The sequence below is a fragment of the Kogia breviceps genome, chromosome 4 (assembly GCF_026419965.1).
Source record: "Kogia breviceps isolate mKogBre1 chromosome 4, mKogBre1 haplotype 1, whole genome shotgun sequence".
In the NCBI taxonomy this organism is placed as follows: domain Eukaryota; kingdom Metazoa; phylum Chordata; class Mammalia; order Artiodactyla; family Physeteridae; genus Kogia; species Kogia breviceps.
The window spans coordinates 122,262,310-122,266,039 of NC_081313.1; the positions used below are offsets into that span (position 1 = coordinate 122,262,310).

At 32.9% G+C, this 3,730-nt stretch overlaps 1 pseudogene; it reads right to left on the reverse strand.

Annotated features, from left to right (window-relative positions):
* Positions 1–338: 338 nt before the first annotated feature.
* Positions 339–780, reverse strand: LOC131756067 (small ribosomal subunit protein uS8-like; annotated as a pseudogene).
* Positions 781–3,730: the final 2,950 nt, after the last annotated feature.

The following is a 3,730-nucleotide window of genomic DNA, read 5'->3' on the forward strand; positions in this document are numbered from 1 at the left end:
AGACATTTTTCTAATGTTTTCCTTTGTGGTTTTTCATTGATTTTATATCTTGAAGTTCCTTTCCACCTCAAGATCATATACATATTTATCTATGTTTCCTTCTACTATTTCATGGTTTCACTTTTTATATTAAAAATTTTAATCCACTTGTAATGCATTTTGTTTACAGTTTGATGTAAGGATATAATGGTTTTTGCTCAAATAATAGATTTATCTAACACCATTTTTTGAATGGCTTGTCAGTTCCTCATTGGTTTAACGTGCCTTCTTTAATATATATGAAAATCTTATATATACTGCATATGAATTTTATACTACGATTATGGAGGGAGTTTTATTTATTTATTTTCCTCTGAGGCATTTTATTTGCATGTATGTATTACATCCCTAGAAAAAGAATCCAAGGATTTTCCCTCCTGTGTGTTTTCGTCTTGCTTCTTCACCATCCATGATGCCAGCTGAGGTTGTCAGTACAATGAAACCAAACTGACGGGATGGGAGCAGGTTATTCTGCCATTTTTCTAGATCTTTGAGTTGCACATCAAACCTGGGGCTGATCACTCCACACTTATTTAGCCTGCCTGTGAGGTTCACAACAATTTTCCCAGCCCTGTGATCATCGATGATTTCAAATTCGCCAATATAACCATGCTTCATCATCACCTGACGATGACTTTTGAGAACGGCCTAATAAGAACCTGGCGTTTGCCTCTCTTTTCGGCATTGTTGATACTCTTGAGAGCATCAGCCAGGACATTCATGCGCACCATTATGGTGGCATGGAAATGGAGGGAGTTTTAAATCACACTTAATAGATCTCTAAAATCCTACAAGTCATCAGATGATTTATTCTTTTTTTTAAATTGAAGTATAGTTGACTTACAGTATTACATTAGTTTCAGGTATACAATATAGTAATTTGATACTTTTATACACTATGCACTGAAGTTATTATTATATTATTGGCTGTATTCCCTGTGCTGTGCATTACATCCCTGTGACTTATTTATTTTATAACTGGTAGTTTGTACCCCTTAATCACCTTCACCTATTTCACCCATCCCTCCACACCCCTCCACTCACAGACACCAGTTCATTCTCTGTATATGTGAATCTGTTTCTGTTTTGTTATATTTGTTCATTTGTTTTGTTTTTAGATTCCACAAATAAGTAAAAACTTACAACTCACTCTCCAAGGTCAGCATTACCTTCATACCAAAACCAAACAAAGACACTACGAAAAAAGGAAATTATAGGCCAATATCCCTGATGAATATAGATGCAAAAATTCTCAACAAATATTGGCAAACTGAATTCAACAGTACAGTACATGATCAAGTGGGATTCATTCCAGGGATGCAAGGATGGTTCAATATCTGCAAATCAATCAACATGATACACCACATTTACAAAATGAAGAATAAAAATTGCACGATCATCTAAATATATGCAGGAAAAGCACTGAAAAAATTCAATATATATTTATGATAAAAATTCTCAACAGACATTTTATTCTTATTACTCTGGTCTCTGTTTCAAAAGTCATTTTCATGAGAGGTCTTTTCTGATCACCCAATGAAAATCACCCTTCAGGCACTCAGATATTTTCCATTCTTTTACACTATTTTATTTTCTTCATAGTATTTATCGTAATATAATATTTGCTTATTTATGTTTTTGCTTGTTTATTGACTATTTCCTTCACTAATACAGAAACTCAAGAACTAGTACCTTGTCTGAGTCACTACTATATTCTCAGAGCCTAGAACATGGTACATAATCAATAAATATCTATTAAAAGAATAAATAAGAGAGGGTGACCCAAGAGGAAAGAGATATGGGAACATATGTATATGTATAACTGATTCACTTTGTTGTAAAGGAAAAACTAACACACTATTGTAAAACAGTTATACTCCAATAAAGATGTTAAAAAAAAAAAGAATAAATAACTTTAGGAATTTCATTAGTATATCTGTCTACACTTTCTACCAGTCTTCCTAAATTATTAAAACTCTAAAAAAAGTCTTAGTTTTGTTGGACAAATTTGCCTCTTCTATTTCTTTTCAAAATTACCTTTGTTTATTTTCTAGATAATCTTTAGAATCAGCTTGCCAGTTTCCTTGCCTCCCCTATATCCCATTATATATCTCCACCCTGAGGAAAACACTGACCTTAAATCAATCCATGAATACTTTTAGGAAGAAATGACACTGTTCAAAATAATGAGAATATTGAATTGTTCAGTGCTCTCATATAACTGGAGAAAAACATCTGATGCTCAAGCCTATAAAAACACAGATTCTTAAATCTGAAAATATCAACTTGTTTCTTATTCCAATATGAATTTTAGACCCACATTGATTTGGTCATAACATCACACTAGCTCTATAAAAAAACTTATAAATGAATATCTATATCAAAATATAATGATGAGAATAATAAAACAAAATTTCAAATATTTTCCTACATTAGAGAAGAGACCATTTCATAGTACAAAGGAGGAAGTAGAAATTCAGCGATTTCCAGGGGAAGTGGACTGTGGAGAATAATCACCTATGTAATTTGAATGTTGGAATGAAATTAGTATGTTCATGGAAGTACCATGGCATTGATTTCAGAGCATTTTAGCTGACAAAGTGCTCAGGCCTCACTGATTACTCAAAAGCTCTTGAGATTTGTTTTTCATAGAAAAATCACAAGTACCATGCACTAAATCAAAGTCTCCATGGTAGAAAAGCCATGGAGGACCCAAGGGACCCTCACAGGAAATCTGTTCCTTACTAGAGTCATTTGGTATTTTGGAGGTAGGGGTTTCTTTGTTTTTTTTACTGAAGTATAGTTGATTTACAATATTATATTAGTTTCAGGTGTACAACATAGTGATTCAAAATTTTTATATATTGTACTACATTTAAAGTTATTATAAAATATTGGCTGTAATTACCAGAGTCATTTGGCTAAGCCACTGACTCACTTTACTAATGCTCCCGTGAGCCCTTATTCCCACACTCAAAACCTTTCCCTCCATCTCCTTTGCCTCTGAAATAAAGACTGAACTTCCTCAGCATGACATTAAAGACATCTGGCTTTAAATGGTGCTGGTCTATGGTCTAGATCAACTACTCCAGTCTCACTGCTTGATACACATACCTCACCTCTATGTCATCCAATATTCTGTATACTACACACTGAATGTGCTCAGAGAGTGAAATTTCTCCAGAGATAGCAATTCTATCTGGAGAAATACACATTTAAGCCGGCTCAAAAGTGGATCATATATATAATCAATGCAACATGATTTGTAATAGCAAAAGATGGAAAACAACCATATTGCCCATCAGTAGAGGACTTGTTCAATCCAACATGGAGTACTATGCAGCTGTAAAAAAAAAAAAAAAAAAAAAAAAGAATGGGGACTATCCATATCTACTACTGTGGAGTGAATGCCAGAATAAAATGTGAAGTGAAAAAAGCAAGTTGGAGGCAAGTATGTAAAGTCTGCTACTGTTCATCTAAGAAAGAGGAAACAAATATATCTACATATTTCTATATTTTTTAAACTGAAAAATCAAGCCATATATTTTTAATTGGTTCTTATAAAAAGAAGAAGTAAATAGGATTGAGGGATAAGTATTGAAGTTAGGCTTATCTTACCTACCTTGCTTTACAGTTTTGACATCCAAAATATATACTTGGATAATTACAAAATAAAATTTAATATAAAAAT